A 13,854-nucleotide genomic window follows, 5' to 3' on the forward strand; every position below is an offset into this window, starting at 1 on the left:
TGATGTTTATATTATGATTCATGTATATTCATTGTGATGATATTCAATTTAAGACACGCGAGCTCTCGGACGTTTCCGCCGTCTGGTTCGGGGGTGTGACGGGTTGATTCTTGGACTTCTTAGCTTTGGGCCTTATTAGGTCATCATGCTTTCCTTCGTGTATCTTTCATCGCCTCGTTGTGTGCCTTTTCCCTTTTTCCCGAACAAACAAAAAATAGGTTGGAAAAAGCCCTACAATTTTGATTGGTTGGGGAAATAAGCCACAATCAATTTTAATGGGGTTGGACATTAGTCAACGATGGGAGAAGACGGTTGGAGCACGATGGGCTAGGTTTATAAGAAGGAGATGACGAATAAAGAGAGAGAGAGTAGGTCAAATATATTTATTTTATTACCTTAATTGCAGGATTTCAATTAAATGATTTGCTTAATTAAAAGTACAAAAAGTCCAAAATACCCTTTAAAGATTTATTTAATTATTTATTATTTTTTAAATTCTCATTGATGTATTTAGACACACAATAGTTGCTAGAAACATTTGAACCTAGCTCTCTCTCTCTCTCTCTCTCTCTCTCTCTCTCTCTCTCTATATATATATATATATATATATATATATATATATATATATATATATATATATATATATATATATATCCAGTTAGGATCAGCTTAATGGTGATGTTTATTTGATCGACCTTGGTTTGGTAGTGTTTGACATTTAATTAAATTCTTGTTGTCTTCGTTTTCTTATTTTAGTCATAAAGAAAAGAACCACGTCTAACCTACGTGCAGGGTGCACATAATGTACATACCAAAATAAATTAATATGCACATGACACTAATCACTACTATTTTATTGAACGACAATTATAAGTTGTTGCAAAGCCGACGACAAATTGAATAGAATTGTGACAACATATGTATAAGTCAAAAATAGATTTATTAAATTCTCAATCGCTATGTGTTTTTTTTTTCTTTGCTGAGAGGTTTAACTAACCCATAGTGAGGTTGTAAGTTCAGTTTGTTGATGAGATTGTATTTTCTTACTCAAATGGCTTTGGTTGCTTCGAAGATCAGTAACGGGTTGTTCGATTCACCTGATATGATCACTAAATAGAAAACCAAAATGATAGAAAAAAAACAGCTATGAGTACACAGTACAGAAATGTAATTAAACAAAAACCCAAATGTTATTCGTTGGCTCGTCAAGTAACAGTGTAATTAAAGTGACACAAGAATATTTATATAACAAGGTGAAATTTACAAAATAATAGGTCCATGCACAAAAAATTATTAAATGCACCATCTCTTAAACAGTTGAAAATGAATGAACGAAACCATAAACTGCATAATGCAGGAAGCCAACATAATTAATATAGTACGTACTTTGGGATTTCATCTCCGGATTTGGACCCAGATTCCCGGACTTGGAATGTCTTTATGAACCACAAACAACATATAATTCCCAGCCGGTGCAATGTTACCAGATGGAGGTGCCACCACACCAACTTTATAAGTCGACTTTCCGACAGCCTTGGCGGAGTTGGTACTGTCAAGCACAAGCAACCTTTGATTCATAGAAAACGAGTGGGTGTTAAATGAAGGTGACATCAATGTCACAGTCACCAATTTTAGGTCCACTGGGCCTGAAACTGTGAATGTAATAGCCACCCTCTTTCCATAGCGAATATTGAATTTGTTCTTGGGTGAGATTATCCTCGGGCGCAAAGAAGATGAGTTTGAATCCAAATAAGAAGGTGAAAAGGCCTCCAAGCTCAATTCAGTTGGGTAAAGAACATTTGTGAAGACATATTTATCGTGAGGGTTGCTTCCACCAACAAGAACACGCCCATCTCGTAGTAGAACCGCTGTGGAATGGTAAACTCTAGGTTTTGTGCTTGGATTTTGCACCTCGAAGCGAGACCCGATTTGGTTATCGGGTGTATAAGTCACAGGGCTGAGAACTGGATTCCTCCCAAGTTCCCATCCTGCAGCCCCAGCGGATGCACCATTGATGATCAAAACATGACCATTTGGAAGCAACAACATGTCGCCCATGACCCGAGCCAAAGGCATGGTCTCCGTGACCCATTGTGGATTTGGATCCGATATTTTTATCCTCCCACAAGTATCAAGAGCTCCATCAAATTTTCCATTATTTGCATTAACAAATGCTCCTGTGGGTGCACCCCCACAAACCAATACTTCCACAGCATCTGCTACCCCCTTTTTTATCCGCAAAGGGAGTAGTACTGCAGATCCCGTGCTTGGGTAGTTCCTTGGTTGACCACCGGGTATTGTTGGGTATGTCTTTACAACTTGGTTCTTGGAGTAATCGAATAAGATTGCACGGTTATTGGCAAAAACAAACAAATTCCCATCAGGATAGAGAAATACAAAAGGGTATAAGTTATTCTCAACATTAGGGTCATTAGTCTGAACCAAAAATGGAAAGCTGGGAGAGTTCTCAGTAGCCGACTTTTTGGGATAGAATTCATAATTAAATGCCTGGCGTCCTCCTATGATAATTTGTCTCCCGTTCGGCAACAAGTGATTGGTGGCATACCATCTCTGTTGATTCAACCCATCTGGTATCTCCTTCCAATCGCATGTTCTACATGATTTATAAGTTCTCACCCTTCGGTAACCATCAGCCCAGCCACCTGTCTGGATCAAGGTGCCATCTGGCATTAGGGTTCCTGAAGAACACCACACATTAGTTAAAACCATGAGTGGACGTACTGTATTGGAACCAACATCATACTCCACGGAGTGGGCTGAGCAGTCTGTTGAGTTAGGGCGGCATTTGCCATTTGGAAGAGAGATGTTGGAGACACCAAAGTCTGTACGATCATATGTTACAACACGATCGTTAGGGAGCAGCTGCATGTGCATGGCGGAGATGCCAATGCTTGGGAGGAGGACGGACCATGATCCACCTGCAGCTGGACATAGCCGGGCATGGAGGAGGATCACTAGGAGGGAAAGGAGAAGATGGTGATAAAGGAGAGAAGGGGAGAAGGTCGTCATTAAGTTTGTACTTCTTTTTTCTTTATTTGATTGGGGATAATTGGTCAGGTGGTTGTGTGTTTTGGATGTGATGTTGGGTCGTTTAAATACTAGTTCAAGCATGCTATGTTGATATTGTCAACGGGATGAATGTTTGTAAAGAATTTCGAATATTCTTGTTTTAAAGTTCTATTTCTATATGTTATTTCTATGCACCTTCAAAATAAAGATGTCGGGTTCTTTCACTATAATTATTCACATTAGATAATGATCCACATAGTGTCAATAGTTTATATATGTGTAACTATTAATATCCTCTGTTTGATTTATAAGATCAAAATCATTTTTTTGTCATGTTTAAATTCTATATCAAATATCGTCAAACTAGCCGTATAAGGTACTTAAAACTCATAAAAATCATCCTACATGAGCCATTGACCATTTAATTACTCTTGGAAAAAAAGACTGTCACAGAACATGTCATGTTTCTGTGATATATCACAGAATATTTTCTGTGATATATTTTCTATGAGCCATTGAAATCTTTTATTCCATTGATATATCAACACATACAACAATTTCTTTACCAAATATACAAGTTTTAGTAATAGATGGATATAATTGAAATGTTGGAGTGTTGAAAATGAATTAAAAAAGCATTCTCTCAATACATGTTGCCTTGACGGGTTTGTTGTCTAATGATTCTGTTAATTCAACATATAAAAAAATTCAGTCATTTATGAATTCAAAATGTATGGTACGCCAACAAGCTAATTTTATATACATATGGCAGGTGTAACCAAAATATGGAATTAGACTATATAACCTGATGCATGACCCTCGCTCGTAATAAGATTCAATTTGAAGATCAAGTTTAGATTATTTTATAACTGTATGTTAGGTAGTGTTTGACATTCCATGGAACTTCTAAATTCCGTATTTGCTGACATTATTGTAATAAAATATATTATATTTATTATTTTACAAAGGTGCATAAACAACATACAAAATAATTCTAAATCAACACCAACCAACGGTAGTATTCTAATATTTTGTATTAGGTGAAAGACTCGTATATTACACCGGTAGATTAAAATAAAAGTTAAATATCAAAGTACAAATATTAAATGCGTTTAAAAGTACAATTTAGATTAAATACAAATGAAACCATAAATAGGTTAGTAATTCAATGTATAGTAATAAAAAACTAATGACATATATTAAATAAATGAGTTGAATTACAAATTTTCAAACACATTTTTTTGAGTACCGCAATATTAGATGTCCTACTGATGATTTTTACCGTCATTGTCTAAAATTAATATTTTTAATCTATTTATGGTTTTATAATATATATAAAAAAGGTAATAAAACATAATAAGACATATAAATAAGGACATTTGAAAATTGCATTTGTAATGTTAAGGTAGTTTGGACAAAACCCAATAACCCATTTTTCTTTGAGTCCTTAATCAAAGAGTCGGCTTTGATTTTAAATAACCTAGGTAGGTTACTAGGTTGTCTTCATGATTAAACATATTGTGCTCATCTAAAACATTTTAATTTCGGGCTATTTTAGATTACATGTTACAATTATGAAAAATATTTAGGTATGAAAACCACTTGCATACTCGAATCTAAATAGTTATGCACTCACCACCTCTTATGATACAATATATAACCTGTTTTTTTTCTTCATAAATGTAATCTTATTAGCGCATAATTTTGAATCTTAGAAGTCTTACTTTTGGAAGGATAAAAGTTGAAAGTTGTACTTTTATCAAATTTGAATTGCTTCATTCCCATGCTATATTAATTTTATATCAAATTTGAATTGCTTCATTTACGTTCATGTACTTAATGAAATCCTTAAATCATATTTTTCTATAGATATTTACAAAAGACAAAGAGAAAAAATCTACAATAATACATCTAATATGGGATTAGCTGAGAGATTGTGGTGTAACATATAAAATTATATTGCACATATCAGTAAAAATGCAAATAGGTAGCTAATACGGCTATAAAATTAAACTACATTGCCAATACAAGCAAATAATACTTTGTCCAACAATACATCCAACACTTTATTATTATTATTATAGGTTTACAGCTAACTGCACCAACAACACTTTGTCCCATCTTGATCCCAAAGACACTCGTCTACCTTAGTATTAAAAGAAGAGAACTGAAAGTCAGTTAAACATAAAAATAAACATACCAATATGCAGTCATAAAAAATTGAAAATAAATCTCACATAAAAACTATTAGACCATACACAAAATTAGTGGACAGTTACTTATAAAGTATTCATGAACAATCATCCACTAATCTTAAAGATGTCATCTCACTTGTTTATAAATGCCAAACTTCTTCATCATACTTAATTGCCTTCTCATCTCACTCGATACACCAAAAACATCAAATCAATAACTACTAATTGCAAAAAAAGCAACAAACATCGACCTGATGATATGATTCTGCTAGATTTAATAGCCCATCAAAGATGTGAGTTTTTGGACAAAACAGAACCGATTTAATGTTAGCAAAATCACATACGTGAAATATTTCGGTGTAAAGGAGTAACTATTTCTGAAATCTCGAAGATTATTTATTTGATTGAGTTTTGTCTAGAGAGAAACAAAGATACATAGAAATGGATTAAGATGTGAGAACTTGTTAACCTGTTTAATTTCATGATATACAAATTTTACATCTCCGATTTAAGGAGAGGTTGAAGAAAAAGTGACGATCCAACTGAAATTAGGGATGGATAAGTACTTGGGCTATTATTATGAGTTATGTTTCAATATAGTAATGTTATTAGGACCTTATGATAAGTACTTGGGCTATTATTATAGGTTATATAAGTATCGTTTAACGCTTATATAATAGTAATAATAGGTAGACTATTAATTAGTCTCGGTGAATATTAGACTAAACTCTAGTGGTAATGATACTAGGTTTTGTCCGAGGAAAATTGTGTTAAGAGTAACGAAGTGCTGTCCGAGTGCCGAGTCGCCACCTTCTCAGGTGAGTGCATAGTTACTTTATCTTACACATAGATATGAAATGTTTTATATATACTACATGCTATGTGTGCATATTATATGAATACTTGCTATCTATGCTGAATGAACATTTTTATACATGTTTTAAATGATTTAAACTATATACGTATTTTATATATACAAATATGTTGGGTATGACATGGGTAGATGAATGATGAGAGATAAAAGATGATGTGAGTAAACATTGGCAGCTATAGACTTAGTACCTAATAAATAACATCGGCAGTTACGGACTTAGTGCCTATTGGACAAACACTGGTAGCTATGGACTTAGTACCTGTTAGGAATTGGTAACTATGGACTCAATACCTATTACATAAAAACTGGTAGCTATGGATTTAGTACCAGATGAATGAACTATAGCAGCTATGGAATTAGTGTTTTACGAATGAGCATTGGCAGCTATGGATTTAGTGTCAGTCCTATAACCCTGGAAGCAAGGGACTTCGGAATAAACGAATACATGATAGATGACTCTTAGGATAGATCCTTAAGAGTAAAGAAGATAATAGGGATGGGTAATTGGGTTGATTGTTTGATTGTTTAAACATAACAATTATATTATTGTGGGTTGAAAACCCTATGTACTCACCACGTTTCCCAACCTGACCCACTCAGTTTCTTTATATCATAGGTGTTGATATGATGTCACATTACACTGAGAGATTAATGAGATATAAATCACTAGTGATACTGAATGCAAGTTTTGTTTATTCTTATGTTTCTGTATTGACGATGACATCCCAAATGTTATAAAATGAATAAAAAATAATTTCTTCGGAAATGCTTTGATAACGTATTTATCATGTTTTACTAGGAACAAATTCCGCAACATTTTTATTAAAAGAGGTACTCTAATTTTAATAAAGCATTAAACAAAATCGGTCTTTTCTGGCCGTGAAAATGGGGATGTCACAGTTGGTATCAGAGCATTAGTTTAAGCGAACTAGGAATATGGATTTATTTCTAGACTTAAACTTAGAATGCTAAGCAATGATTGTGAGGAGCGTGTCTAATAGATTTAGGTAATACACCTGAATAGACACAAGCATTAGCTTATTTTAGCAAATGATGCCTCAATTGATTTTACGTGCTAAATGATTTGTGATTCTTTATGCTATAGTCTGATCGGATCTATGGTCTGTTGCCAACCGAATCTGGAAACCTTATGTGTTTAGGATTCTAAACGTACGAATACACTATTAGAACTAGCATGTAAATGTTTCAGAGTGATAAGGATGATTTAAACGTCTATCCTAAATAAAGATCTAGATTCACCTTATTTGGTGTATAGATCAAGATGGTAAGGACCCGTAGCGGAAACGTAAACGCAAATGGGAATAGGAATCAACCCCCAGTGATTTAGCAAATACCTGTTGTAGTAGAAGATGTACCCGAGCCAATCACCATGGCTGGAGTACAAGCCATGATTCGGGTTATGTTAGCTGAACAAAGGGAAGAAATGAGGCGAATGTTGAATAGGGGCGAACCTACCATACCCGTTGAGCAACCGGAGCTGATTCCCGAGCAATCGGAGGAAGTGAACTATAGCCACCAAGTGAGTCAAGTTGGGACTCATGGAGAACGAAGGAATGGACTGGAGAGGGGAATGACCAAGATGGGCGGATGTATAAGAATTTATTGGGTGCCAATCCCCCAAGTCTTTTGGGAATCCCGAAGCCGGTTGAGATTATGGATTGGATCTCCGAGATGGAGATGGTGTTTGAGAGCTGCAGCTATAGTGAGAAACAGAAGACTGTCTTTGCAGTAAGACAACTGAAAACTGGAGTCTTGAGCTGGTGGAAGCTATTGGCAGATACGATGTCATGAGGAGAAGCCCTAAGGATGTCATGGGAAGAGTTCTAGGAACAATTAAAAATGTAGTACTGCTCAGAGATAGATCTGATAGACCTAAACAATGAGTTTCAGAACCTGAGGAAAGGGAAAATGAGTGTTGATGAGTATGTCACCGCATTCACCGAGAGGATGAAGCTATTTCCCTACTTGGTTCCTACTGAAATCTCCAAGATTGATAGGTTTGCTAACAGACTGCCCATAGACTTTGGCCCAATGGTCAAAATGGAAACTACTTTGAAAACAGCCATTAGAGCAGCTAAGAACGTAGAGACCCAGATAAGAGAAAAAGGTCTAGAAAGAGATAAGGCAGGAGAAAAGCGGAAGTTTGAAGGATCTTCAAGGTCGAACAAGGAGATCAAATTCTCAAAGATTGGAGGAGGAGAAAAAGCTGAAGCGAGATGGTGTGATAAATGCAAGAAGAAGCATTCTGGGAAGTGCAAGGAAGAAGTGACTTGTTACAAGTGTGGAAGGACTGGTCACTATTCCAAGGATTGTACACATAATGATAAGGTATGCTACGGATGTCGAGGCAAGGGGCACCTGTCTAGAAATTGCCCAAAGAAAAACGATCCAGCAAGACCAAACACGCCACCAAGGCCAAGGGCATTCCACATGATCCTTGACAAGGCAGAAAACCATGCAACGAACCAAAGATGAGGAATTCATACCCGATGATCGAGTTATGAGGTAGGCAAAGAGATAGAACCATATGATGTAGCCTATTAGAGGCATAGTCTAGGGTGAATTTGAGCACCTATGTAATAGTTTCAAGAAATAATAAAGCCTTTGTTTTGTTATCTGATGTGTCAAACTGTTATGTGATTTTCTTGCATGATGACTTGGAAAACTACGAGACAATACTTGGGACAAGTATGAGTAGGTGTGAAAGGTAGTAGATGCATATACTACCGGAAGCACAAGAATCACGCTTGGATCAGGGAAAGTCACAAGGTTGCCAAAAAGCTAGTAATTGATTTTGTTTTATTCAAGTATGTTGTTACCATCATTTCGGTAATGACTAAGAAGATTGTTGGTATTCCGACCCTAGTGGTCATATCGAATTGAGTCCTACTACGCTGAGTATGTTATGTGGTTTAGAAAAGCAAGTTCAATGGAGCATCTGACTTAAGACGGAAGATTGGAATAAAAAGCGATCAGTAGAGGTATCGCGAAAAGTTGCTTGTAGCTAGAAATGCTACCTTTTAAGATGTGGTTAGAACATGAAGGAAGGTATAGTCTTTTCTGGAATTTGACTCTAAAAGATCTGAGTCCAAGCGATGCATCATACAATGAGAGGTCGTTAGAACATGACCCATCGGTCTATTATGATAATCGAAGGAAGAAACTAATCTAAGGTTTGTTAAAGAAGGAGTCTCTAATAAAGATCGAGATCGTGCATGAAGATCATGATTGGAAGTCTAACATGAGACAGAGAGCGGGTCCAAGATCGGGCACCGCCTGTCGTCAGGAAGTCTTAGAGTTAGATACTCGTTCGAAGAAACATGAAAGTTATGGTTATTACCTAGGATGAAGAGATAACGTATGGAGTCATCATGTGAGTCTTGTTTTGTTGATGATTCCGGGACGTAATCATCCTAAGGGGAGATAATTGTAACGCCCGCAGATCCGGGCTAGTCAATTTAGAGATAATAGGGGTCGAAAACGACTTTTCGACAAAAGATTATTTAGAATAAATAATCTTAACCAATATTTCTCAAGGGTTCCATACATATAAAGAGCGCCGAAATTCGAGTTATAATGAAGAAGTTACGGCCCGTCGAAGTTTTTCGGCAAAACCGGCACGACACCGGGAGACGTAAAATAATGAATTTATGATAGAAGACTTTTTGTCCTTAGTGATATAAACCAAAGTTGTAGTATATGTTAAACCAAGAACATCCATAAAAAGAATGCCCAAATCTGACTTCGTATGAGGAAGTTATGATTTTTCTAAGATTCGGCTTAGTAGTGCACAACCCGAAACTTGAATTTTAGTTCGAGCGGTTTTTGGCTTACGCGACCTAAATGAGTGTTGAAGATCTCATAATACGAACTCAACGGTAAAAAGACAGACGAAAACGAAGTCCGTATGAAGGAGTTACGAATTCATCGCGGTCATTTAACAGTCTAAACTCCTCCTACTGTTAAAAATAAGATCGATCAAGAATTAGCCAACGCAGTCTAAATGAAATTTGAAGTTATTGTTTTTACCTACGTGTGGATATAAAGAACGTCGAAAACGGAGCTCGTATGCAAAAGTTACGAGGTTTAGAAGTCAGCGGGATGCTGCTGCAAAAGGGGTGACGTGGCTGAATAAGGGCCAAGGCTTTCTCCCCAAGGCAAGCCACCAGAGGGTGACACCTGGCATGGACTCGACGAGTAGAAGGACCTACTCGACGAGTAGAGCTGTTTTCCAGCCTATAAATAGAGGTGTCGGGTTCCCTCATTCTTCACACTTTCCCAAACTATTCTTTCTCTCTCTAGACTCTCTCTCTAGCCCCCTACCCCCCCCCCCAAAAAAAAAGCCTAGGGAATCTCCTTAGCACCCGAAGGAAACCCCGAGGCTCCCAGAGTCCCGAGAGAAGAGCCTTTCGGCTCGGGAACGCTGCTCCAGCGAAGCCCAGTTTTCGAGAAAACCCGCTGTAAGTTAGCTACGCCTACCCTATCTTTAGTATAGCTTATGTTTCAATACAATAATATTATTAGGACCTTATGATAAGTACTTGGGCTATTATTATGGGTTATATAATTATCGCTTAACGCTTATGTAATAGTAATAATAGCTAGACTAAGAATTAGTCTCCGTTAATATTAGACTAAACTCTAGTGGTAAAGATACTAGGTTTTGTCCGAGGGAAATTGTGTTAAGAGTAACAAATTGATGTCCGATTGCCGAGTCTCCACCTTCTCAGGTGACTGCATAGTTACTTTCATCTTACACATAGATATGAAGTATTTTATATAAACTACGTGCTATGTGTACATATTATCTGAATACTTGCTATCTATGCTGGATGAACGTTTTTATACATGTTTTAAATGATTTAAACTGTATACATATTTTATATATACAAATATGTTGGGTATGACATGGGTAGATGAATGATGAGAGATAAAAGATGATGTGAGTAAACATTGGCAGCTATACACTTAGTGCCTAATAAATAACATCGGTAGCTATGGACTTAGTGCCTATTAGACAAACACTGGTAGCTATGGACTTTGTACCTGTTAGGAATTGGTAGCTATGGACTTAGTACCTATTAGATAAACACTGGTAGCTATGGATTTAGTACCCGATGAATAAACTATAGCAGCTATGGAATTAGTGCTAGTCCTATAACCCTGGAAGCAAGGGACTTCGGAATAAACGAATGCAGGATAGATGACTCTTAGGATAGATCCTTAAAAGTAAAGAAGATACTGGGGATGGGTAATTGGGTTGATTGTTTGATTGTTTAAACATAGCACTTATATTATTATGGGTTGAAAACCCTATGTACTCACCAGGTTTCCCAACCTGACCCACTTAGTTTATTTATATCATAGGTGTTGATATGAAGTCACATTACACTGAGAGATTAAGGAGATATAAATCACTAGTCATACTGAATGCAAGTTCTGTTCATGCTTATGTTTCTGTATTGACGATGACATCCCAAATGTTTTAAAATGAATAAAAATACTTTTATTTGGAAATGCTTTGATAACGTATTTATCGTGTTTTACAGGGAACCAATTCCACAACAATTTTATTAAAAGAGGTACTGTGATTTTTATAAAGCATAAAAAAAAATTGGTCTTTTCTGGCCTTAAAAATGGGGATGTCACACTTTACAACCCTTAATCAAGATAACGATTAACAACTTTAAAATAATAAAAACAAAATGTGATTCATTTAGAATTATGAGGTCGGTTATAAAGAAATTAAATTCCTTATTGATTTATTATAGTTATTTGTTTGTAATTTTAGATTTCTTACCTTGATCCTTTGACCAATTAATGACAATATATACCTTGTCCACCTTAAAGGTGTGCATTAACATCAAGATTATGAAGTGTAACATCCTGATTGACGGTATTTTTGCTAATATGTGACAATAAAATGTCATAAATAATAATTAAACGGAATTATATATAGAAATGGTAAACCTAAACTATTTCTTTCTTTGAGAGTTGCTACTTTACATGCTTTTCGTGCACCTCGAAATGGACAAGTATCCTAATCCTGACTCAGATCAAGAATGTGTACTTTAGATTGATACCATTTATATTCATATACACTAAGTCAAAGCTTATACCAGATACTCCACCAACAAAACTAGGAAAAGCTTTTAATATAATTACCAATCGACATTGTAGAATTTTTAGTTTTCCTTCTATTTCCAACTTTCCATCTAAATCACTATAATAGACACCAAATGATATTAATAATGAAATTGAACATTAGACATAACAGTAGAGTTTGTTTCAAAATTGTTTGTGCACAAAGATTTGTATGTCCTCCAATTGCAACTGTATTTGATATAAAAGAGAGACCAAAGCATTGCTTAATTGATGGCATTTTGCTAAAAAATTGTGTAAAGTACAAAGAATCCATGTATTTACACCATGACAGTTTAATTAATGGCATTTTTAAATACCTTTACTTGAAAATGATACAAAGTAAACTTAAGATACTTAATGGAGAGTGGAGACATGACTTAATCTTGTAAGCTATAGATGAGTGTTTTTATTTTTTGACTTGATGCAAAAAATTGATTTAATATAGAAATAGATAGTTAATGTTTCTGTTTTCCAAAATTTTATGGGGAAAAAATTTAAAAGCTAGTAAACTCACATATTGCTTCAACTAAAGTATCACCATTTTTCCTAAAAGAGTTCTTTTTAAGCAGCTTGTCCTGTAGATTTTATATGCATCAACAACACAAACATAACCCTAGGAACATCCAAATAACTTAGGATTACTTTTATTCAATCAAACATAACAATAGAAACATGGAAAACATAACTACATATAATTTTAGTAAAAGAAAGTAGTGTATAGAGAGATAATCATTACATCAAGAAAGTATAGCAAGGAGCCAGCTAATGAACCTGCAACAGCCAGAAGTGCTAAAAAAATAGAAGCCAAATATCACCTGCTCAGTATTAGAAATGGAAACAAATGGATGTATTAGAAAACTGCAAGAGAAAACAAGGTCATTCATTATATACATCAAAAGAAAAATAAGTAGTAGGTTAATCATTTTGACTGGCTTCTGTTTTGGAGATTAGCATTAAGCAAGCAGCAGTCAAGATAATTGTCTTTCCAAATACAACCACTAATGTTGGAACTTGAGAAAATAAAACTCATATGTAAATGAGAAACTAATTGATTTAGCGTGAAGATTTACTTACAACTTCTATAAGAAATATGAGAAAATGATATGAGGTGATGATACATAATAGTTGTCTCAGTATCTTTAGCATTTGGATCTTTTGACTGAGTATTAGAGTGAGCAAGGGCAACGTAAGATTAGAAAGAAATGCTTTTGTTTTCTAATTTGGATATCAGATGTGGCTGCAAAAAAGTACAAATCCATAAAATATAATTAAATATACTAAAAATGATTATATATTGCAGAAATATCATAAATATGTTTTAACTCACCAACAGGTTAATTAAGTCCTGCTTAAATCCAATTTGAGTCACACTTTTTTTGCCATGATTACACCTGATGCCTTTAGTGTGAGTTATCAAATGACCACCATGAGGCCAAAAGATTTCATTCTTCATCTACACTTGAAAAAAAATTATCTTATCAAGAAAGTAAAGCTATGAAATAACCCCCTAAGAATTAAAAAAATATATTAGTGAGTTATCTTATAATGATTAGATTTGATGCCTTATTGTGAGTTATCAAACGACCACCA

At 35.2% G+C, this 13,854-nt stretch overlaps 1 pseudogene; it reads right to left on the reverse strand.

Annotated features, from left to right (window-relative positions):
- Positions 1–1,171: 1,171 nt before the first annotated feature.
- Positions 1,172–3,073, reverse strand: LOC145103263 (aldehyde oxidase GLOX1 pseudogene; annotated as a pseudogene).
- Positions 3,074–13,854: the final 10,781 nt, after the last annotated feature.

Source organism: Lactuca serriola, chromosome 4 (genome assembly GCF_051521515.1).
Source record: "Lactuca serriola cultivar US96UC23 chromosome 4, Lser_US96UC23_V15, whole genome shotgun sequence".
NCBI lineage: Eukaryota > Viridiplantae > Streptophyta > Magnoliopsida > Asterales > Asteraceae > Lactuca > Lactuca serriola.